Source organism: Mustela putorius, unplaced genomic scaffold (assembly GCF_011764305.1).
Source record: "Mustela putorius furo isolate JIRA1106 unplaced genomic scaffold, ASM1176430v1.1 tig00003836_pilon_pilon_pilon, whole genome shotgun sequence".
NCBI classification, from domain to species: domain Eukaryota; kingdom Metazoa; phylum Chordata; class Mammalia; order Carnivora; family Mustelidae; genus Mustela; species Mustela putorius.
In genome coordinates, this window is record NW_025421989.1 from 1,343,942 (window position 1) to 1,368,857 (window position 24,916).

Consider the following 24,916-nt stretch of genomic DNA (forward strand, 5'->3'; position numbering starts at 1 on the left):
ACGGGTCTCTGCCAACCAAGTTGTTCTCTCCCTTTTGGGTTTACTCCTTGGTGAAAAGAAGAATACACCCATAAATTGTCTGCAGAATGATTCAGACTAAGCCAATTCATTCACTCGTAGGTGCATTTATTGTTTAATGAGTACTGATTCCCCAAGGTATGACAGGTGTTGAGGTAGGTCTCAATATACATGGGTATTAATGTTTGATTTCAGGAAGTAAAGGATGGTTGGATGGATGGTTGGATGGATGGATGGATTGATGGATGATGGATGGATGGATGGTTGGATGGATGGATGGATTGATGGATGGATGGTTGGATGGATGGATGGATGGTTGGATGGATGATGGATGGATGGATGGTTGGATGAATGGATGGATGGATTGATGGATGGATGGTTGGATGGATGGATGGATGGTTGGATGGATGGATGGATGGATGCTTGGATGGATGGATGGATGGATTGGTGCATGGACACATTGGTGGTGGGTGCATGGATTGGTGGGTACACAGATGAATGAATGGATGACTGGATGTTTGGATAGATAGTTGGGTAAGTAGATGAGTGGGTAGATGGATAGATAAAAGATTCTCAACTTCCTGGCTTGCTTCCCATCTCTTTCCATCCCTCAGGGTATTTGCTGGTCCCATCCAGAGGTTAGGAGTAGGTATGCTGTTGCAAGAGCCCCAAGTACTGGCTGCATTATCTTAGGCACACAATTCAACCACTGTGCTCCTCCATAGTGCCTATCGCATACGATTGTCCTGGAGATCTTGTGAGCAAGTCTGAGCCTAGATAGCCTCGTGAGAGCTCAGGACACGATACCATGATGGAGTGTGATCATTAAATGTGTCCCCTCAAAGGTACCAGAGGACACAACTCTTGAGCGGCTCAAAAGCAGAGACCGTCGTCTTCCAACTGAAAACTCTATACATTCGCATATAGTTTTAAATGAAATGATTCCAGATTCGTACTGACATCTCATCCACGATGAGACACTGGATCCCACAGGTCCCTGGAAACATAAGACATGTGCACACACACATACACACACACAGAAAGTGCACATGTCCGTCAAAATGGGAAGATGAATGCCCATGTGCCAAACACAAGAGCTATGAGCGGTCCCCACTCATGCTGGTGAACAAAACCAACTAAAAAGCAAGAGAAAATGTCACGAGGGTTAAAACATGGGTCCGGCAGCGGGACACACCTGAGTTTGAATCACGCCTGCTTCTAGCTTGTGCTTCCCCAGGCCAACCACCTTCCATTCATAAAAGATCAAGAGCTTCCCTTCCTCCCTCCCTCGCAGGGATGAGAAGGAGGCCATGAGTTCTCGTCTGTCCCGGCAGCCCCGTTCTACCGTGTTGATGATATATTTTTTTAGGTATTTTTGTCTTACAACAGAGTCTGTGCTACATGGAAATGCTTGTTCTAGATTAATGTCTTGCTTGACTCTCTTCGAATCGATTCTGGAAACTGGATCCTTCCTCCTCCTCATTTGTAAAGTTAAGCGAGGAACGTGTTGGTGTGTTTTCTCTTAGCTTCTCCCAGAACACTAAGCTTTTACATGGACGAATGCTCTTGATCCTAAACATTTTTCTCCCAATTACCAATACAGGCACTAGACACTTACCCAAAATCACCTTCATGCTTTGTTTTAACCTTCATCATTTCTACAATTTTTGGCAAGTGCACGGAGTCTCCGGTAGCCAAGCATTTCCGTGTTAATCTCAGAGTTAACGGCCTTCCCACCCTATCACCGCTTGCCATAGCAAAGACAACTTCAACCTCTGATCGAGTCTTTTCCATTTAGAAAGAGATTTCAGATTTTTAGACAAGGTCTGAGATCCTTTCTTTCTTTCTCTCTCTCTTTTTTAACGTAAGGTTTCAGAGAGGAGTGTAAGTGCTTATCTTGTTAGCTAGCATGCCTGGGTAAACTTACAGCCCATGACTTAATGAGACAATCCTGCCCTCCTGATTCAACAAGGTCAAACAACTATTTTTCCTAACTGGGTTCCTTGGTGAACTGAAAACGTGCGGAACAACGGTCGAGAATTTACACCGGGCTGTAGTCATTAAAGACATTCTGTGTTTATTCACAGACTATCTCAATGGCCCCTTGCAGGAAGAATCATATTATTTTTATCATCGTGTTTTTAAAAAATATATTTTCAATTGAAATTCAATTAACATATGGTGTATTGTTAGTTTCGGAGATAGAGTTTAGTGATTCATCTGGTGCCTCTCACGCTTGATGCTCTTTTCGTCAAGGGCCCTCCTTAATGCCCGTCACCCAATTAACAACCATCCCCCCCCACTCATCTGTCTTCGTGTTTTAAATTGGGCACCCCAAGGTAGTCCATTGATGAGCTGCCCAAAGTTGGGTGTAAGCCAGTGAACCCTGATTCTATACCGTGCTCTTAGCTAGGACTCCATGACCCATGGGATAGTCCCGCCATCTCCCAAGTTGTGGAAATTAGGGGAGCCTGATTTGCATAATGGTGATGACACGTAGGATACCACTCAGAATTCTCCACATTCAAGCTTCCCAGGGGTCTTAGTACAGAGCACCTCCAAAAACATGGTGAAGGGGCTGGCTATGTCAAGACTGCATCTCTCCTAAAGCTTGGGCGCTCTGTCCCTGACAACCCTGTATGTGGTCACCAAGGCAGCCACTTCTTGACGATGTCACCCGTTGCCTTCAATGAGCCGTCCTCCATGATTCTGAAGCCTTCTTCCAAAAGGAACATGGTGCCCCCTCCCAACAGCCCCTTCCAACCCTGGATCCTTTCGTTGGGAATGAGTGGAGACACAGAAGGTTTCCCTTACCCCAGCTTTCCGCCATATTGTCCTTCTTTGGATTAATGGTAAAATAAATGCATTCTTAGGACAAGAATTATTGTTTTTTTTTTTTTTTTCTTTCACCCAATTGAAATGGCACTTCCTTTTCAGGTCCATTCATTCGTCCTAGGGTACCATCCTGGATTGAGGTGAGAACCTACTTTGCATGTTATGGGGCAGGGGGTGTGTGCCTAGAGGGGCAGCTCAGGAATCAGGCACATGCCCAGTGAAAACTGAGAGCAGTGGACCTGGGCATTTCTGCAGGGCAGGGAACGCCAGGGTCTTCCTGAACCCTCCAGGGATATGGAGAAACCAGACCTCATTTAGGAAAATGACCTCAGATGAGCGCTGGTGTTAAAATCCTAACCAAGCGCTTGCCGTTGCTTTTTTGTCGTGGTTGTTTTCAGAGAAGCAACAGCCTTTCACACCTATCCAAAGCATCTGAGAGGTGTCTCATTCTGCAAAGCACACAGAGACCAGACGATGCCGACCTCATGTGATAAACACCTCCCTGTCCATGCCCCGGCTGCAGGGACAGCAAATTCTCGGCACCTCCTCAGCGCGACCGTGGTGCTGGTGAGCAAGGCCGCCAGGGCTCCGCGACCACACCGTGAGACCAAAGATCCCCACCGACGCCGTGCGGTTTCAAAAATATTTTATTTTCTGGAATAGCCATCATGTCTCAGCTTGGTGTTGGCTGCCTCTCTCCACGTGGGGAGGCAGAAGCTATGACGGGACAACACACAGAGGCATCATACAACACACCTGCAAGACAGAATGACGGTAGCGTTGGAGGAGGGTGTATAAAAAGCTCACCAGGGTGCATACGGACAGGACGGGGGGAGGGTGGGCATTGCCGGGTTGCACACCAGCGAGTACATTCATGGAGACGTACACGCCCCGCGAGGCAGGGCCCACCTGAATTGTCGATCGTGTTTCCCTCAGGTCTGAAACGAAGCAGAGGAAAAAGAGCTCAAAGTCCTTCGTGGTGATCCGGACTAAGGCAACCCAACGCTTGCCCCGGGTCGCCATTCACAAAGTGCCTGATGCGTTGCGGAGAGTCCAAATGTAACTAATGCTAGGTGTGTTTCTAGAATGGTCCAGAACTCTCTTATTCCGCGTGCAAAGTCTCCAGTCTGTGTCTTACAGCGTTCTTCATTCCTTCCAGAGCATGGTTTCTACTCCTGGCAACAGACTGACAAAAATATTTGTCAACAAGGAGGAATGGGGACTTCCTTGGGTCTCTTCCTTGGAGCATTTGCTCTGCACACCGGAGGAGGCCAGAGAGCCCTGGACGCAGTCCGTGTCCCTTTCTTTTAACAGTATGGATTGCTTCTGAGATGACAAGGGTCAGGCCCCCGCTGCGCCTACCTTATTGGTGGTATAATCTGAAGCCGACTGTCCTCTGAAAGTCTCAAGCCGGGAATAAGAGGAGACACTTCCGATGGGCTACCCTACGGGCGTGGGAGCCCCTGTGAGTTACGACTAGGCACAAGGGGAAGGCTGATGAGAACCTCACAACGGAGTGGGCCAGGCGGTGGGCAGGGATTGCTGGATGGGACCACAGGGGTGGATGGAGGTTACAGATGTCAGCATTGGCCCCGGAGGAGACACTGCCCGTGAGTCCTGACCGCCTGGTAATGGCTTGGCAAGACGAGTGACAGGGGGATGGCCTTCATCCTCGTCGGTGGTCACCGCACCCTTCACCCCCACAGTGCAGCTGGGACGGCATGCAGGCTGGCAGTCTCCAGAAAAGGGCCGAGAAGTGACCTCCAGGGATCCACCCCTCTACACTGGAGTCCTGGCCTGCCGGTGGCCCACGATGGAGATGTTCTCATAACCTCTTGGCTTGCACCTGGAGAACAGGTGAACAAAGGCTCCACCGCCACCAGAGCTCTCCGTCCCTTCAGGGGCCCTAAGTAGGGTCAAAAGAGAAAGAAAGAAAACAGAAGTGTCAGGGGAGAAGTAGTGAGTTCCCAAAACATGCTCAAATCAAAGAAACTGGGGCTCCCTGGAGAAGGAGCTAATTCCAAGAGTAGGGCTTGGAAGACGCAGACTTTGCCTGGAACCTCTTGTAGTGCTAGAAAGCAAGGAGATGCTCAAAACCCAAAATGTTTGCGGACTTCTCAAACGGAGACGCAGAAGCCAGCCTGAAAGAGACCCCAGTGGCCAACATTGGACCATTTTGAGACTGAAAATGAAATGCCACTGGGTTGTAACCCAACATGTAAAATAAAGAGCCACAGGAGTCCGTCCTGATGTAAATCCGTGATTGCATATATTGATAAATGAGCGAGACCCATGTCCCACGCAAAAGGATTCCAAGTAATTTATAAAGAGACGCTACCCTCAAGAAGGTAAATTCTTACTCCTTAAGTGTAGACTGGACACAATGACTTCCTTCCAAAAGATATGGGAAGAGGGAGAGAAGTTGGATCAATACCCTCAGCCAGGTGACCATGACCAATACCCCTCGTGGTAAGTCATGTGGATAGTAGGCACCTTGGATAAAAAGTGCTGAAAATGGCATTTCATCCTTGTGTCCTTCCTCTCAAAAAACCAAGCACCCAGTATGTTTATGGCAAAAACAGCATGCCAGTCCCCCAAGAAGACATCCTACAAAATGCCTGACCAGTCCTCCTCAAACCTATGTAGGTCATCCAGAACAAGGAATCTGAGAACTTCCTTGAGAAACTTCCTGAAAAATGTCACAACCAAGAGGAACCTAAGGAGACATGAGAAGTAAAGAAATATAGTGTCCTGGGACAGATAAAGGGCGTTAGGAAGAAGTAGTGATATCCAGATAGTTTGGAATTTACTTTAACAAAAATGGCAGGAGGAGGCTTGACATGGGTCTTTAGATAAAAATTTCCATTCATGGATCATTTCTCTTCTGCATAAGGCTGAACCAAGTGGAACCAGGATCCAGCCATCTGGAATGTCTGAAGCTTTGGGGAGACATTCCGTGCAGCATAACAGGGCCCTCCGGGTCCCTACTCCTGTCAGGTCACCCAAAAAGCCAAGTGTCCATGAAACAAGCAGATCCCTCGGTCATGTGTAAACCCATTCAGGTTGTATGGGCATGCCCCCTAACCCGGAACAGTTTTGGTCAATAATACCACATGACGAAAGCAACCAGATGGTCGATAATGTTCTCTGAGGACACTTGGCCAGGTGGACAGCTGCCTCCACTTTCACCCCTGCCGACCACCAGCCCCTCCACTTTTGGCAGAAAGTGGCACTAATTCTGATCATGGGGGACCAAGCAAGACCCAGTGCCTGGGTGTCTCCTCCCTGTTCCAGGTGGCGTTACCTTGGGCATGATGATGAGATCTCAGTCGCTTCTGAGACTATAGACTGCAGACCTTCCTTCTCTGGGGCATGGAGTGTGTGTGTGTGTGTACTCTTTCCTTGCCCTTCAGAGCTCACTCAAGGGTGATGTCCCCAGAGAAACCTCTCTGCCACTTCCCACCCCAGTCCTACTTGGGTTCCAAGGCCATGTTTCTGAAGCACAGAGACTGAGCCGGCTGCCTACCAGGTGTTCCGTGGCATCCTGCCCAGACTTCTGTTCCACCATGGATCAAAATGTACCACTGTTATCAAATAACCTTGCCATCTCCCCAACCGGGAATTGACACTCAGACAGTAGAAGCCACATCTGGCAAATAACTCCTGGAATATGGAAGGAGCTCAGGAAAGGTTTAAGGGACTACTATAGGGTGAATTGTGTCCCCCCTCAAAAATGCCCATGTTGAAGCCCTAAGCCCTAGGATTTCAGAATGGAACCGTACGGGGATACGTGGTCTTTGAAGAGGGGGTTAAGGTAAAATGAGGTCACCAGGCATAGATCGTAATCCAATAAGACTGGGGTCCTTAGAAGAAGAGGACTTGAGGACACAGACACAGACAGAGGGAGGATCGTGTGAGGACACAGGGAGAAGACAGCATCTACACACCAAAAACAGAAGCTTCAGCAGAAACCAGCCTTGGCCCCACCTGGATCACAGACTTCCAGCCACAATAAACAATAAATGCTTAAGCTACCTAGTCTACGGTACTTTAATGATGACATCTCTAGCAGACTCACACATGATTGACCTGAATAGCATATAAAGCAAAATTCGAGCTCTACTATCCGGTATGGTAGCCACTAGCCATGAGATTACCAGCATTTAAATCAACACAATGATAAAACCGAAGCCCTCAGTGAATGTAGGTACCTCCACGTGCTTGGTAGCCCCATGTGGCTGGTGGCTCCCATATCAGACAGAGGAGGTCTAGAGATTTCTCCCTCATCATCCATCCTATTCTTGACTGGGTTCCTCTTCTCTGACTCTAAAGGAAGCACTGCTTATCTCCTCTGCCTTTGTGAATCTGCAGTCTTCTCCCAGCTGTCCCCAGATGGAGGACCTCGGATGGTTGTCTTGTCCCTGGTGGGGCTATGTAACCAAGTGGGTCCACATTGTGGTCCATGTGAGGAAGGAAGACCACATCCATGAAGTCCTATCCATGTGTAGGCCACCACCTAGAGCTCACCACATCTCCTGTGAGCATGTAAACCTTTGCCCCCCAGACTCTGGGAGAGTGGGACCAAGACAAAGGTGTTTCTTATAACAGTAGCCACTGATCACCACTAGATCTGTGGGTAGCTGTCCTGGATCACCACTTTGCTACCAGAAATGTTTTTCTAGCTACTGTTTTGCTTTTGCTCATTTTTCCCCACTTTGAAGGACCATTTAGTTTCCTGGACGCTTTCCTGGTCAAGGGTTGACTCTTCCAACACATCACGATTTGGAACCTGCAACTTTGCCAGAAATAGCGTTGTTATAGGATTAATTCAATGGAAGTCCTCAGAATGTGGTGTTACATAATTCTGCCCTCCCCCCAAAGACAGGAGGTCCTAATTCCTGGAACCTGTCAGTGTGGCCTTACGTGGCAAGGGCGGTATACTACAGATGGAGCAAAGGATGCGAGATGGGCACGGGATCCTGGGGTGTCCAGGTGGTCCCAATGTCCCAGCCGGGGTCCTTCTCGGAGGGAGGCAAGAGCATCAGAGGAAGGAGAGATGGTGTGGTCACCATCCAAAGGCTGGAAGAGGCAAGGAAGGATCTTCTCTTAGAACCTCCACAAAGAATGAGTGCTGCCAGCACCTTGATTTTACTCCCAGAAGACTGTCTTTGGGATGCTGGCCTGCAAAAGCACAAGAGAATAAAGTTTTAGGGTGCTACATTTGTGATGACAGGTCATGAGAACCACGGGAGGCAAACGCAGATGTCATTGTATCCGAGGCAGGCCCAGAGTCTGGGGTTGCCTGTACCATCTGGCAGGGCAGCATGACATCATGATGGTCCACAGAATGACCAGATCTGCGTCATGCCTCTTTTTTAAAAAATGTTTTAATCATTCAGCTCTGTTCTGACCTCTTTGTCTCAAATCCACCATCCCAGAATTGGAGCAGCCTCTCAGATTGGGGCAAGATCCGTTTCCTGAGAACATCTGGGTTGTATATGGGCAGGGGGCTCCCCCATGCCCTGTCCACCTGTGACTGTGCTCATTCCAATCTGTAAGCCCCAGACCAGCCACAATAACACGACTTGATTTCCCATGGCTCCAAGTGCCTGGAGCAGGTGGCCACAGCTCCTCATTTCCAGGTCTACCATTTCCTCCAAACGGGGTGTTTTCATCGATTTCCTTTCTCCGTGAAACATCTCAAGGCGTTTTCGCATAGGGACCCATAGTTCTCGGGTAACTGTCAGATAACACTCAATAGGAATGTTTAATGTGTGGGACACCTCGGTGGATGAGTCAGTGAAGTGTCTGTCTTCGGTTCAGGTCATGATCTCAGAGTCCTGGGATCAGGTCCCGCATGGGGCTCCCTGCTCAGCAGAGAGTCTGCTTCTCCCTCCGCCTTCTGCCTCTCCGCTGCTTGTGTTTGTGTTCCTTGCTCGGTCAAATAAATAAATAATCTTTTAAAAAATGTTTAATGTGATACCCATCCCTTTGACTTACATGCGAATTTTATTATGTCTTTGTCCAAACGTGAGAGCACTAGGGTACACACACACACACACACACACACACACACACACACACAATCCCCCTTGGGTGACAATGATCAGCATTCCTGCAGAGAACGCAACGTTAGTTAAAGACCGGCATCGCACGTCTTACTCCTTGAGCCCGCTAAAACCGCCAGCCAAAAATATACCCCGGGAAATGTCCAGTGGGATCAAGAGAGAAGCCATCATTCCGGAATCCAACGAGTGACAAAACGGGGCACCCCAGATGATTTCTAGGTTAGGATCTGGACCTCCCTCGTTTTTGCTTTGTTCGCAGACAGAGACGCGGTTGGCTGAAGTTCCCTCCACTGGGGATGTCGCCAGGAGTGGGGAAATGTAGGCCCCAAAACAGGTCACTCGGCTCGGAGAGAAAGCAGCTTCTCTTTATAGCACACTGGACTAAATAAAACTGCGAGTCCGGGAGATGCGGCCTAGGGGGACTGCTTTTTTTTTTTTTTTTATTCCAGGAGAAGAATAATTATTTCCTAAATATAATTCCTTTGGTATAAGACAGCCCCTCCTCATGGCTCAGCACCCTAGAAACACAAGGAAATGGCAAAGAAGAGGAGAGAAAAAAAATAAAAAACAGACGCAGGGGGAAAACCTCTAGCTGCTCATTTCTGTTGTTCACAATGAGAGTTTAGCTTCTCTGGATGCTAAGAATCCACGGATCTGGCCAACCTGCCTAAAAAAAAAAAGCAGAAAATGGAAAGAAAATAAATAAACACAAAAGTGTCTAAGTTCGGTCGATTTTGCAGTAAGGTGTTGCTCATGTTTCTTGAAATCACAGCGTTATGCAAATCCACAATACGTACCACAGAGTTTATAGGAAGCCGGCATTAGGGTCCCAACAGCTAAGGAATTTGTCTCCGAAGTATGGGAAAAAAGAAATATTAACCTCAGTGGACAAGAAACGTGGGAGCACGACCATGAACAGGGCTGTGTACCTGGACACATTTGTTTACGGGGTTGGACATCCAAAGGCTTTCAGCTTGTCACCATGAAGGGGAGGGACAGGTGGTCCAGAATGGACAAAATTTATGATAACAGGCGGAGTTGTGCACACGTGCGTTTGGCTCAGTCCCGCTGGGTGTTGCAGTCCAGGTTCTGCGCTATCTCTCACTGACGACTCGCACGGGAGCAAACCCAAATGCCCGAGCATGTTCCCCGCCTCTTTCCTGACTGCTCAGAGGCAACAGTGAATGCTACTTTGTTACCATTTGTTCCCCACAACAACCATCCAGTTCCACAGCCCATTGGAAACATTTGCATCAGAAAGGATTCATTGTTGCGTCTCTACCTGTCTGTCTCCACCACCATATTCAGGCCGCCCTCTTGTTTTTTCTTGTTGTTGTCATCGTCTTGGAATTTTTTGCCGACAGAGGATGATGTCAGACTTTCCCATTGTGGTCAGCCCGGCAAGAGGCGCTTCTGTGGGTGTCAGAACGGTAAGCGACGACCTATTGGGGGATGAGGTCATTTAGTTGTCGTGGGGATTCCCCTTGGACGCCCCAAACGTGGTGGTCATGCAGGAGGAGAGAGTGACATGCCCATGTGCTGGGTACAGACCATCATGCGTCGGGAGAGGTCAACGAAGGGCTTCCTCTCCATGGTGTCCGTCCATTTCTTCTGACGGCGCACCGCGATCGTCTCCTGGCACCCATCTGTGTGTGCGTGCACACAGTAGGTCCCACAGAGGAGTAGGCGGATGGAAAGCAAGGTTTAGTCTACTCAGATGGTGAGTGGCACCCAGTGGTGTGCAGAGAGCCACTGCAAACCCCTGGACTCCCTAGGGCATAGCTCCTTCCCGTGGCAGGGAGGCTGAGCTTTCACCAATCACAGGGGAAAAAAACAAAAAACAAAAACCTGGCAGCACACCCCAAATGATGGGAAACACTCTTCACCACACCGGAGGTGCTCAACGCATGCCCGGTCCTTGTTCCCAGGCGCTACACGTTGTACTTGGAGGGAACGTGTGAATGGACAATTCACAAAACAAGTGTACTTGACCTTTCCCTCTGGGCCGCCCACGGATTCAAAGGACCTTTAATACCTCACGGTATTTTTGGAACGCTTTTGGAATGGACTCCACGCCCGGCCTAGCCCTTCCCTTACGCTCACACGGTTTGGAGCTTAAAAGGCGCGTTTATCAAATCGGCTTCCAAACTCCTTCCCCTCCTGGGCTCGGCTCCGGAGGGCGCTTCGGGGTTTTCCAAAGCGGCCGGCCTCCTCCTGGAAGGCCCGGCGCGCGCCCACATGTGGGGACTCACAGCAAAGCTGCCGGAGATCCAGGCGTGGGTGCGTCCCCGCCAGGAACAAACAGCCCCCTCTGGAAGAAGCTGGGAGCTCCTGGTGAAGGCATGGGCTCAGAAGGTCCCACAGCCGCCCCATGACCTGTTCTAGAGGGTCGCCAGCCCAAACGTGGGGTGGGGGGCTTATGGGAGCAGCATCTTTTTGGAACGGGAATGACTCATGAGGCACAGGAGGTGTGTAGCTCATTGCACAGGACTGTTCCTCTCTGGGATGGTTGCTGGACTCTCGTCCCCGCCCGGGAGGTGCTGGCTGGCTCTGGGGACACAGGGATGGGGAACACGGGCAGCCGCGTGTCCCTGCACCCCAGCTGCTTCCCGTGCCCTGCAGCCCCCTCCCAGGCTCAGACCCCCCATGCACATTCTGTTCCACCTTCTCAAGAGCTTGACACAGAGGAGCAACTTGGAGCTGCGGCGCGGGCTGGCTCTCCTCCCCTGGCAAGCATCTCTGAGCTCTCCGCGACCTTTCCGCCTGCCCGCATTTCTAAGAGGCATCTGCAATGCAGCCCGGCTCGAATGTGAGCATCCGTGGCACGGGAAGACACGGGAAGATCTTGCCACGGTGAGAGGTCTCCTGAAACCCCTTCACGGGGCGGGTTGCATCTCCTGTTTAATCCCAACATAGGTCTGGAAGCAAAGATCAGATGGCCCACCTATGCTCTGAGCCCCAACATCCCTTAGCCTGAATCTTAAAACGTTCCCTTCTGCCCAACAAGCTCATGTACTAGGGACGTGAGGACGGGTGGTCTCTTCCCCAATGATCACTTTGAGAAACTTCACTCTCATCTGAAGGACGACCGACCCCTTCGCGAATGTCGCCCACATCCCGCTGGTCCTGGGTTCTTGATCGTCTGTTTTCTCTCATCTCACTTTGTAAGCAGATCAAAAACACTTATTTCTACTAATTATTCTCCCGTGGACGCTGATGGTCGTAGGTCGCCCACCTGGGCCCCGTTGGAGACCCTCCAGTTTGGGAAGGACCCCAGAGACCCACAACCCTCCCGTTCAGGGAAAGAGACCCTAAACTCTACGGGATCTGAAGCCTGATCCCTCAGGGCTCGTACACACATTCTCAGCTTCACATACATACACTGTATTTCCACACTGTTCTAGAACAAGTGTCTTTTCTTTGTTTTTTTTGTTTTTTTTTTTCCTTGCACAAGGAGCATGACCTGCAGCTTCCAAAACACGGGCACAGTCTTAAATTCATCCCTCTCGCCAGGCTCTCCATAGGGACGAAGAAACAGCACCCGAGTTGTCCATTATTTTCCCAATAAAACCTGTGTGTGCGTTACCGAGACATACATACTAAGTGGTTATTTCGTAATCCATAAAAAAAAAAAAAAATTAAAAGAGAAACACGATCGCCAAACCCAAGTGAGCAGCTGAATCTAGACATGGAATGGGAAAGTTTGGGGGGAAAAGTAATGGATGTGAGATTTCATTTACACACACACACACGTGCGCGCACACACACACCGACGCGCGTGCCTGCAGGTCAACAGCCCAGAGACGACCGCGGGTTGATTTTCTTGCCATCTTGGGTAAAGGACACCACCTTTCTCCTGGGGTCTCCCGTTTATGAACCTCACATCCTGGACTCAGTCCCTCACCCTGAACTACGAGATAGAATTGTTATTTATAGGGGATTGTGCTTTGGGGTGCGGTCCACGCGGTGCCTCAGGTCGCCCTTAGAAAAGGAGGGAAGGGAGACGTTGTACAGGTACTTCTGTCTTGGGACACGGTTTCCTGCTCTTCCCCAATTATCCCTGTACTTGGATTTGGGTTCATGACATATGGGACCTGAGACTGATGTTTAAGGATTTTGAGTGCTTTGATATGCATGAACTTTCCCTGTTTTGTTTTGCCTTTTTTTTTTTTTTTCTTTTTAGGTGTGAGATCCCCCAAATGGTCAGCATGATTTAGTGTCCCAAGGTCCCCTGATGGACGTGACAAGGAACGGGGCGTGCGTTTCCCAGAAGCAGAGGGAGGTCTCACGTGAGCATGAAAGGCGCCCCATCTCCAGCCTGAAGCTCCCAGGGAGAATCTGGCACTGACCACGGACGACCCTGCCCGTCCCAGCCGAGTGATCTTGGGCAGGAAACCACCCCCACCGGCCTTGGTTGCTGTACCTGACGTGGGGACTGTGTGCAGTGCTCTGGCCTCTGCCCGGGGACAGGGACATAGATCCACAGGGACACCAGCTGGGAAGGGCTTCTGCGGATTCCCAAGGGGCTCTGCGAACGTGGGTCACTCGGATGCACTTTGTCTACAGGGCTGCGGTCCTAGGATGGGCGACCTGGGGTCCGTCTGGCCTGGGGGTTCCCGTTCCCCTAGCAAGTTCATCCGTCATCTTGGCAATCTGGCACCCTATGTGGTGGCGTCGTGCCACCATGAACCTTTGGGCACAGGTGGTCCTGACCAGGCGGCAGGAACCTCTCCCTTCATCGTGCATGGCTTCCGAGGGTCCATGGTGAGTCCCTACTCGATGGGGAGGCATTCTCTGCGAAAGTGAATAAAAATCTTTGACGGGGACGTGAGGCGAGTGCGGACGATGGACAGATCAAAGGAATCAGGAGCTGGAAAGAAACAACCACCGTGGGCAGGTCGTAGGTCTCGGTTAATTAGCCGTAGGGACCGACCACCCGGCCACATGGAAAAATCCTGGCTGGTGTCCGTTACGTAATTTCCGACTGTTTTAATTGTCCCCGTGTGTTCTCGTCCCTCCCGGTAGTGACCAAGCCTCCCCACCCCCCCAACAACGTCCATCACAATTTCCTCCGGGGGGGGGGCTCTCCCCAGAGCTACGCATCCGATGCCGGTCCCTGCCTCCCTCTTCCCCCGACTGAAGAGCCCACAGGGTATGTGTTGGGTATAATTTTGGATCCTGATTCACGTGCTGTGCGTGGGATGCAGACGTGTAGAGCTCCGCTGGCCTTTCCTGCTCTGCGGGAGCCTTGCCAGGGCCCCTCGTTCTGGGACGTGGTCACCGCGCTTCTACGCTTGGTGGGCTAGCTGGGTTCACCTTGAACCGGGGGGCCAACGCGTGCCGCCTTGAAAGATCCGTCACAAATACTCCGTCCGCTGTGGTACCGCGGGCTCCCTGGGGACGGAGTTGGTTTTCGGGTGTTGGAGCCGGGGGTGTGTACGTGTGCATGCGGAGGGGGGCCTTGGGGAGATGTGGGGTTCCGGGCAAGGCCTCCTAGAGACACACTGTGTCCATCACCAGGGCCAGCTCCAGAGGATCCCTTAGGAACGCTTTTCCGCCGGGGACACGGTTGGGGGGATGCCTTTGCAGACCTCTCTGCATTCTCTCAAATCCTGTTTCTGATCCTGCAAACGGGGCCGCCCAGCCTCTCCCCCTCCGCCCCTGCCTCCTCCTCGCACACTGGATCCTGGAAACATGCCTTCCCCTGTTGCAAGATCCCTCGCCGTCTCCACACCGGCGCTAACTCCGGGAGAAAAAACACACTGCTGCCAGCCCTTCTCCTGTTCTCCGCAGCCGCCCCAAACGCACCACATCAGACAGTCTCGTCCCCTCGCGTCTCCCTTGGGCTCCCGAAGAATGTTCCGGGGACAGCAGTCTCTCTGCGTCCCCACCCCCCCCAACCCCTTAACCCTCCACTGGCTGGAACTGCTGGATAGGAAATGCCTTAAGGGGAGTGTGCAGCGTGGCACAAAGCACGACTTGGCCAGCCCCCGGCCCCGGGGTGGGCTGGTAGGGGACAGCTCCCGCAGGAGCGCGGGGGACCCACGCCACCGCCCGCCTGCCCTCATTACCCAGGAAGACATCCCAGGATCCGCAGACGCATAAATTGGCAGCCTGTTAAAGCGGGGTGTTTTTCCTCACAGGTTGCATTTCGAGATCTGCCTTCAAACGGAGGCATTTTTTTTTTTTTCTCGCTAACGAGCTATTTATTTAAGTCACAAACTTGCTCCCGCGCGCTTGGTGGAGGGCAAAGCCGCATTTTGGTCCCATCTGTCGCCCTCCTCCGGGGCAGGGGTGCGGGGACTGCGAGGCGAGCCCCCTTCCTGAGCTCTCGGCTCCCCTGGGTGGGGGGCTGCCCAGCGGCGTGAGCAGGGCGCACCAGCCTTCCGACCTGTTCGCAGTTCTGTTGGCCATGGCGCGTCGGAGGTGCCCCTCGGTGGCGGCGGCTCGCGGTTGCGGGGACCCCCTCCCCCGCCCCGCCTGGCCGGTCAGGGGCTGCGGGGCTGCCTGGGAGGGGGACCTGAGCGCTCGGGGCCCCGCGCCCTCGGTCGAGGCTCCGGGACAGGGCTGTGCGCGGCACGCCCCGTGCCCCCCGCGAGCCCGCTCCCACGCGGCGCAGGTGGCTTCATGAGACTGGCGCGCCCCGCGTCCTCGGACCGCAGGCGCCGGCGGGACCCGCCGGGAAGGGCCTCCCGGAGCCCCGCGGGGAGTCCGGGCGCAGCGCCCACCCGGAGACGGTCCCGCGCCCGCACCCCGCGCCCCGGCGAAGTTGCGGATCCTCGCCCGCGTGCACTCACCCGCTCTCCGCGCTCTGTCCCTGAAGGTCACGGCCCGGCGGCGGCGGCGGCGGCGGCGGGCGCGCGGCGGGGCCCGGGGCGGGGGGCGCGCGGCCCCCATGCCCGGCGCGGCGGCCCTCGGGGCGGGGCGCCCTCAGCGCGGCGGGGCCGGGGCGCCGCGGGGCTCAGATGCCGTGGTCGCAGTCCACATCGCGGCAGATGTACCAGAGGATCACGTAGAGGATGAGCAGGATGGCGAAGATGAACAGAGCCACCAAGATCGCCTTGGTCACCGGCGAGATGAGCGACTGCATGGCCCCGGTGGGGCGCGCGGGCGGGCGGGGGGCGCGCGGGGGCGCGGGGCGCGGCGCTCACGACCCCCGAGCGCGCCCGGAGCCCCGCGCCGGCCCCGCGCCGCATCCGCAGTGCTCCGTGCTGGGGACGGGCGCCCGCGCTCGGCCGCGCTGCTGGCTCACCGGGCCCGGCGGCCGCGGGGCTGGGCGGGCGGCGCGAGGGGCGCGGGCGGCGGGCGGGCGGGGGCGGCGGCCATGGGCGAGGACGCGGACGCGGGCGGGGAGCGGGAGGCGGCGCGCCCGCCAAGTCCCCGCGAACTTGGGCGGCGGCGAGGCGGCGGCGGGCGCGCGGTGACAGGTGCAAGCCCGGCCCCGCGGGGCGCAGCGCGCGGCCGAACGCGGGCGGCGGGGGGCGCGGGGGCGAGCGCGGAGGGGGGGTGTGTGTGCGCTGCGGCGCGGGGCTCCTGCGCGCGACCCCTGCGGCCCGCGCCGCCCCGAGCCCTGGCGCCGTGGTAGCTTTGGGGTGGCTCGCGCGTCCCTCTTCCCGCGCCAGCCCTCCGAGGGGGGCCCCTTCTTTCCTCTTTCCGGAGCCCCCTCCCCTCGTGCCGCCGCTGGCGCGCTGCGCTGTCATTAACGGAGGAATGGCGGGGCTGGGGGGGGCGGTGGTGGAAAGGCGCACTCCTCCCTCCTCTGCCCTGGGGAGGGGGCTGCGCGGTGGCATCCAAGTGTCTTCTCGCTGACGCCCCTGGGCAGGAGAGGGTGTGAGGGGCGCAGGAGCAGAGGGAGCTGGGACCCAGACGCACGGCCTGCCTAAGGCAAGGGGGCTCGGTGCTCTGTGATGGATCAATGAACAGCTTGGAGCGGGGGCTGTGGACCTCCAGCAACCGGGATCCAGGCTCCTGAGACCCACAGGAATCCCCCTTCCCCAGAACACACACCGGGGTCTCTCACCCTCCGGTCCTGGGCCATGGGGACGAAAGGAGGGATGTTGCCCCCACTCTTTCTCACACACACACACACACACACACACACCCCACACGCCTGCCCTGCGGTCCTGCTGCATTTAGGGCGGACGCCTTGGTGGGCACTTTACTAGGACCCTGAGTACACAGAGGACTCCGAGGAAGACCCTAAAAAAAAAAAGGCTTATTCAGAAGCTCTGGGCCAGAGAGCTGGTACCCACCCAGCAGCTTGGCAGCCGGAAGATTCTGCACGGTCCCGGATGTGGATGCCTTGAGCTAGGGGTGCAGGACACGGGCCCTGTGGAGGAATCCAGGCACGCATGCAGCAGACGAACCCCACTGCCGTAGCTAGGACACACGGTCCAGGTCCAAGAAGCTGTGAGTCCTGTGTCCCCCACCTCCAGCCCCCAACCCCAGGGACCCAGCACTGCTCAGGCATGCTTGAAGAGAGTTATCATGGCCGTCTGCTGAGCAGAGGCCAGAGAGAGGCAGCAGACGGGCAGGTACGGACCCCACCTCTGCTTCCCCAGGAAGGCCGAAGGAGCCAGGGGTTGTAGAGTCTTTGTCTGCGCCCCAGACTGACTATAGGTCCTGGCATCATCCTTGACCTTCAGAGTCTCTCACAAAGATGACCCGACCAGACCCAGGTGGAAACAGCATCCCGGTCAGACCGCAGCTGGGGGGGGGGTGCAGGAGAAGGTGCCCTGAATCTGGGGGGCTGCATCGGTCCGGCGTGGGGAGGGACACATCCGCGGTGGCCTCCACACTGGCTCTGGAGTCTGGCTTCCTCTCCTGCTGGTCCACGCGTGCACCCCAGCGACTGCTCTGTGCCCAGACGGCATAGGAAAGAGGGTACCCCCTTCCCGGTGGCGGCAAGGAGGGAGCCCTCCACCAGCAGCACACAGCAGCCAGGACGGCCGATGCCAGGGCTTCTCTTCGGCTCTGTGGTCTGCGGAAGGGGACACAGGCAGAAACGGGAGGCGAGGGACCGTCTTTGCAAATGCAATGAGCCGCCAGGACACTTCTAGTGGGGGTGGGGGTCCTGTTACCATGCATGTCCCCAGAGCTCCAGCTTCCTGCTCTGAGAACCACCTGCCTTGGCGGCCTCTAGCTGCTCGCTAGCCGAAAGAAAACGGATCATGGGGCGTCTGTGCTCCCTGCGTCTCTGTCTTGCACACACATCCTGCTCCTGTTCCTCAGGCGTGTGCTGAGAAGGGAGCTCCCCCTTAGCTCCTGACATGGCGAGTGGAACTTGGAATCTGCAAGAGACCCACGACGGAGCCCAGAGCAAGAAAGGACGTCCACGGGCAGGGAGAAGGGAGAGGCAGGTGTCCCCGGCAATGCACCGAGATACCCAATGGCTTTTGATTCTCTGGTTGTGGCCGGTCCCTGCCTGCTGTGTGCTGCGGGTCTGGGTCCGTTCAGCTGATTCCCACAGCAGCCTTAGTTTGGAACATCGTGCGGTGCGCACCGGAGAGAGCTGTTGCTTCTGACCCGTGTGTCCATGTCTGCTCCCCTCAGGTCCAGCCTGCTCCATGCCACCGTCTTCCCAACTAACTCATGCACCGAGGCCTCCCCGGGGCTCAGCTGCCACGTTACCCTGCCCTGGGAGGCACCCTTGCTTTTCTTTGGCAACCCCCCGCTGCTTCCCGCACCCCTTCCTGCAGGAAGGCAACATTTCGGGAGAACTGGCTCTCCCCGGAGTGAATTCCTCTGGAATCAGATCAATGCTAGGTCCATAAAGCAGAACCTAAGAGCCACCAGGAACTCTCTATGTGCGGCTCGGTGGTGTTTTCTGTACCCTGCAGCCCCCCCCAGATGGGGATGGGGAGTCTCTTGAGGCCCGTCTGGGTGATGACGGTTTCCAGTCACTAGCCTGAACACCTCTTGCCCCCTCCGTACGTCAATCCCCCTGAAAGTGCAGGTCAGACCCTGCAGTGGCTACGTCCGTGTAGGTCAAATATGCACGTGTCCCCATCCTGCTTTGGAAATGTTCTTGAAACTGTGGCTCGCGACCCACTTGGGGATTGTAGAATCCATTCAGTCGACGCGATGAGATTTTTTTTTTTTTAATCCCCTGAATTTTAAAAGAGCAGAAGGTGCTACTTGGGGTGAGCCTGACGGAAGCCAACAGTGTTTGCAAAACACCACGCAGCAGCGGGGACACCAAGAGGTGTAGACACTCAGGGATGGGGGGCAGGGGAAGCGAACCCGTTCACTTTCCTTCGGGTGCAAGGGAACCTACAGGTGTTCTTGGTCAAGCAAAGTGATGAAACAACTTTGTCTTGATATGAAAGAGGAATGCAGACCATCCTAACGGGTACGTTTTTATCTTAGAGCACAGGTGCATTTAGAAACTGGCCGGCGAGGAGATCCCTGGGCTTGGGCAGACAGGCTGGGGCAGCAGAGGTCCCCCAGGGACCAAAGTCTCTGGCACGACCCAGGAAGGAGCTGAAAAGGTGTCTTTGTTGGTGACTGGCAACACACGCAGTGGCCACGGGCCAGCCGGAGTGTGGCGTGGACCTCAGGCCAAAAGGGTCTCCGTGCCAGTGCGTTGGAGCAACGTGCGGATTTTCCTGAAGGTCCTACAAGTCTTTGGGTGAGTCCTGGAGGACGCTGGGAGAGGTCCAGCGTTTTATGTAACAGCTTGGATATCGTTCCTGAGCGGTTTTTGGACAGTCTGTCTTGCCTCAATTGCTGCAAGTAATCCAATAATAATTGTTTCTCCCCAAGCTTCCCTTTGAACATGAAAAAATGTGAAGTTTTTTTTTTTTTTCTTTAATCATAGGAAGCTTGCCCAAATTCTGCATGATTGTTGTTCTGGAGAGCAGCTGATCTTGGGGCCTCGTCTCCAGGGGTCTGGAGGCCGCGTTGGCCAACGTTCAGCATCCTTGAGACGTGGGGAGGTGGAGGAGCCAGCTCCTGGCCCCACACGGCGTTTCCAGAGCACTGGATTTGTCAAACGCCGGTTTGTGCTTGAATTTGTGGCTGGACAGTGCGTGTTTAAGGGTCATCTGAGTGTATCGGGGTCGGGGGAGGTAAGGGCATTGAAATTAGTCCTTCTTTGTTGACTTGTGTGCATGGTGATGATGAGAAGGAGGAGTTACCTAAAGTCTACATGGTGACTCAGGTGCAAACATACTTGGTATTTGAGGCCAAGATGTCAAGCAAAGGGTAAAAACCAACAAAACTTTGCGAAGGGACGTCGGAGTTTTGCACAGGAGCGGAATGTCGGGATTTCTCCAGGAGACTTGGGTTGCCTTTGGCCTTGGTAGCTCATGGTTCCTGCTTGGCAGTTGGGAACTCTGGGAACTCAGAACTGACGCAGGGACCACCCCCCGACAAGAGCGAAGGTCTTATGGACAGGCTCTTGGTAAACATCAAGCCACAGTCTGGATGGGTCTCATTTTGGTCTGTAAGGGGACACTCTTGGTGTTACAAAGAGTTGCATTTACAGGGAAGCAGAGGCCGTGCATCTGCCTTTTAGGATGGGCTACATTCACGAGGGAACATGTCTTGCATTCTTGGGATGGCTGCGTTGTCCCCAAACGCACACTCAGGAGACCTCGCCAACAGGAATGTGAGTAGTGTCTTAACAGAGCTCTTGCCCGTTTCCAACTTCAGCGCGTTTCGTTTTAAACTTTACCCCAACAGCCATGGGTCGGGGATGCATCCTAATAACTATAGGAAAGGAAATATTTTATTTTAAAAAGAGAGAGAGAGAGAAGACGTTGGTCCACCATAGCTACTGGATCATGAAAACGACCCAAACACCCAAGGCCAGATGCTCCTGGAGATAATTCAAGACGCTGTGGGTATATCCTACACCGTCGATGTCTGTCTTTACTGTCAGCTCTTTTTTCATTTTCATACGGTTCATAGTGGGGAAAAAAAAAATCTGGACGTTGACAGAGCTGGGAAAAACCCACAAAGCCGGGCCATGTGTCGTATGGCGATTCCAAGCTTCTGAAATTAGACTGGCATCTCTCTCTCTCTCTCCCATCCGTTTTTTTTTTTTTTTTTTTTTGCAATGTTTTTGTTAAGGACTGTGGGATGCTTTCTGGAAGAGGTGGGTTCTTGAAATGTGCATTGAACCTAAGTTAGTGTTTTTCCATGTCTCCATGTCTGGGATGCAAGGGGCGTTTCCACTTTGGGACGGACACACCTTGACCAGCAACATGTTTATTTGAGCCCTTAGTTGACCGTGACGCTGAGACGTCCAGCATCTTAATGAGGCTGGCTGGTTGTATTGTCTTCATGGTGCTTTAAAAAAAAAACAACAACACATTATTTATTTGTTTATTTGAGAGAGAGAGGAGGAAGAGGTGGAGGAGAGGGACCGGGACAAGCAGAGTCCATGCCTCACAGTCTGAGTTGCTGCCCAGAATCAGACGCTCAGTAGACTGAGCCAGCCAGGCATCCCCGTCTCCATCTTTAAAATGTCTACAAGGTTTAGGTGATCATCAATCCCAGTTGACGCACCAGCATGCCCAGTGCACGATGGGGAAAGCTCTTCACCGTGTGCTCACAGGTCGGGAGCTTCCCGATGGCGCAACGCTCTCCGATTGTGACCGGTCAGGATTGGGTGTTTGTCCATATTTCATGGCGTTGCCCTCGGGCAGATGGGGATGCTGGCTTCCCACCGAGTGGGGGATTGGGAAAAATGGACAGTCTGTTGCAGAGTCGTTGGAGGAAAAGGGGGGAGCGAGAGCCGACCGCCATGCCTACGAGGCCTCACGTGGCTTTCTGAAACGCTCATGTAGGAAATCGTACTGGAGCACCCGTATCGATACTGAAAATCAGGGGGAATCCTGCAAATACAGAGCATCGACCCGCCCCCTGGCTGTGTGGGAAAAGCAAAGAAGAAAGTGGAAGGGAAAAGACCACGTTTGGGACGCGCCTCACCCCCGCCCTTCCAGAGAAACCGGGACAAACCAGGGGAGCCGAGAGGATGTGCCTCGTGGTTTTGTCACTTTGGGTGTTGAACAAGCAAGTTTCCGTTCTTTGCACATGTCACACGCGTTCATGGAGGGATCCCCACGTGGCCAGCATCCCTGAGCTTCGGACACGCGGGGAGGGAAGGCGGGAGGCACGCCAGTTGTGGGGAGGACATCAGAGTCTGGGAGACTCGGGGGGTAAAAGCAGATACGATGTATTAATCCATCACCCCATCACCCTTCACGGTGCTCTATGCATGTTACGATATTTTCCATAAAGCCCGTCTCTATGAGGTGGGCCATATTGTCTCCCTTCCCCAGCCCCTTAGCTAAGAGAGCGGCCAACAGGAGGGGGTCCTCTGTGGGGTTTGAACCCTGCCATTGCTTGGTGGGGACCATGGGAGAAGTCATTCAGGGTTACTAGATGATTACGTTCTGGTTCCAAAAAGATGTTAAGATGCGGGCCTGCACCGAGGTGTGATTTTGGAAACTCCCCCATCCTCAACCCCAGTCCTCAATGGGCATGTCTCCAGGCAGACCCTGGGGCTCCTTGGCAGGTATCTGGGCAGACGCTGTCTATTTTCCCCCACACGCAGGGGCCTCTAGTCCTGCTTCACGCATCCTGTGGTGTGTTTGGGATGTCTGGGTCCTCCTCCCCGGGCGCCCCTCTGGCCGGCTGACCGCACCGCTGCTCCGTTTCCTTTCGGGGATGGGAAACATCCAAAAGGGAGACGCTCCTGCAGAATCATCATGGGAGGGTTTGGGTGTGATGGAGACCCGCGGGGCTGACGGTCTCCTGAAGATGCTCGGGGTCATGGGATGAGGGGACGCGTCCCCTTTGCAGGCTGAGGTCTGCCCTTGGAGACTCCGTTGGGTTTCTGCCTGTCTGAGGGCTCCATCTAGCGGTCCCGGAGGGCGCAGGCCGCCTGCCTCTTCCTTTGGGTTTCCTGCGGGGTTGCAGGGGGGGGAGCTGTCGGAAGCCCAGTTGGAGGAGGGTGCGCGCCTGCCTGCCTGTACTAGGTTGCCGGGCCCGGAGACCACCTGCAAACGAGCACGTGCCCCCTCTGTTCAGGGAGGATTCGCCGTTTGGGAGGTGGGTTGCCCCTGCAGAATTTCCGCCTTTTAAGCTTCTGTTTTAATAAACCGAACGTTCTGGGAATGTTGCAGTGGGATCTTGAGAAGGTAGGGAGGGGTTCGGAGATGCTTGGGGGTTCAGTCCCCCTGCCCAACCCAAGAAGCACAGCAGGGCGCTAGTTTCACGTCTCTGCTACAGCCGGCTGAATGGAAGGAGCTATATGCTAGATGTTGCAGGGGACCTCAGTCACTCAGGAGATGACAGTGACCGGGGAAACCCCCGGTGGGGTGGCCACCTCCCAGCGCCAATGACTCTGCGTCTAGGAAAGGCATCAAATGGGAAGGACCATTTTCCAAGCCGTCTGAACTTGCAGCATGACCCAAAGGACTAGGGGGCCATCAGGAGGAGTGGGAACCCTAATAACGAGAAGACTCATTCCCGGAGCAAAATTCGTTCTGACTGAAATTAAAAGCAGACAGAGTGAACATTGTGGCGGGTTCCTCAAAAGGTTAACGGTGGACGTACCAGACGACCCGACAGTTTGCTCCTAGGGGTCTACCGGGAGTCAGAGAAGACACGTCTACCCAAAACCTCATGCCCGTGTACAGTCATATTTACAGCAGGACGGTTCACCGCAGCTGAAAACTGGGAAGCCACCCAAGAATGCATGGATGGATGAATGGGTTGAGAGAATAGGGTCCGTCCGTACAAGGGACGATGAGTCAGCCCTGAGGACCACAAACTCTGACACCCACTGACACAAGGATAGACCTCAAAAAAAGAAAAGAAAAGAATACCGTGCCAAGGACAGAAGCCAGATACAAGAGCCCACAGAGGATTCCATGAGTATGAAAGGGGCGGAAAATGTAGACCTACCTACAGAAGGTCCGTCCGTGGTTGTTGGGAGCATGGGGACGAGGTTTCTGTTCCTAGTGTAATGGTGGCCCAGCTCTGTCCATGGACTGGAGTCCAGTGCGTGGTGGCCTTACAATAGGTCAACATCAAGGTGTTCAAGTAGGTCCCCACAAGGCTGTGTCCCAACTCTTGCGACCCATGACGGGGGCACGTGGCTGAGGACGTGTGCGCCCATTACCAGCAGGAAGGGTGCTAAGGGGTCAGTCACCGCGTTCCAGACCAGCTGGTGTTCCGTACAACGAAGAGACGTGGTACCTGGTGTATCAGAGTGAAGGACGCTATTAGCTTTGTGGGTTTTGTGTTTTTTTTTTTTTTCTCATTCTGTCCCAGCTTGATTGAGCTGCAATTGCCAAATAGAAATGATACGCATTTCAGGTGCAGAATTTGATATTTGGGTACGCACGCTGAAATGGCCATAAGTGAGCTGACACTTCCGTCACCACAGCTTTCTTTCTTCCTCTCTCCCGTCCTTCCTCCTCTCCGGCTGTGGATGTGTCTCCTTTCGTCATGGCCACAAACCACTCCCTTCCACGCCGTGAAGGAGAACCGCGCTCTGACGGTGGACCATGGGCTTTGTTCTTGGCCGAGTTCTTGGCCACTTGACTTCCCATCACGCTACAGATGACACACGGTCATCTGCCTTGACAGGCAACGAAGCAGCCCAGAGGACACCTCGCGTCCACAGCTGGAGGCTGCCCCACGGGCAAAAAAAAAATCAAAGTGCATCTGGTCCTTTAGATGTGGAAGGAGTTCTGAGAGCTCAGAGTTCATGTTTTTATGCATGATGCCTGGGAAAACCAAGTGGCTTGACCGAGGTCTCCACCTGCTTGGAGATGGGAGGCACTGAGGGTTTCTGATGACTCATTGTGGCAATGGGCAAAGGACCACATGGTTTCCACTACTTATGGTTTACCAACGTCCAGCAACAGCGTAGACTTTCCCTCCATTACTACACTTAAAGCGATTAAAATGGTGCCCCTAAAAAACCACCAAGCGCATTCCCAGCCTGACGACCACATGGCTCCCAGTGGGTCCTC

The 24,916-nt window shown here is 54.0% G+C and overlaps 1 long non-coding RNA gene across 1 annotated transcript; it reads right to left on the reverse strand.

Annotated features, from left to right (window-relative positions):
- Positions 1–3,482: 3,482 nt before the first annotated feature.
- On the reverse strand, positions 3,483–16,167 carry LOC101693164. The gene is made up of 3 exons (XR_006609439.1): positions 15,719–16,167; positions 10,204–10,363; positions 3,483–4,759 (listed from the first exon to the last, which is right to left on the reverse strand). It is a non-coding gene; the product is annotated as an uncharacterized LOC101693164 (long non-coding RNA).
- Positions 16,168–24,916: the final 8,749 nt, after the last annotated feature.